Genomic DNA, 284 nt, shown 5'->3' on the forward strand with positions numbered 1-284 from the left:
CGCCGCCCCGCCTCTCCCTCCCCGGGCTCGAAAATAAATTAGCCACCCGGGGGAAAAAGAGCAAATGACCCTCAGAGCGAGTGTGTCCTTGCGCCACTCTCAGGCCGCTCGCCTGCTCCCGCCTCCCCTGCCGTCGGAGCGGGAAGTTGAGCTGGGCGTGGAGGCCGGCCTGGAGGCGGGGAGACCAGGGAGGCCGGGCGGGCGCGGAGGCCAGGACTGAGCTCCTGGCTGCCCTGAGTGGCCGCTGGCTGTGAGCCGCTTCCTGGGTCGAAGGGCAAAGGGGA

Source organism: Mus pahari, chromosome 17 (assembly GCF_900095145.1).
Source record: "Mus pahari chromosome 17, PAHARI_EIJ_v1.1, whole genome shotgun sequence".
Lineage (NCBI taxonomy): Eukaryota > Metazoa > Chordata > Mammalia > Rodentia > Muridae > Mus > Mus pahari.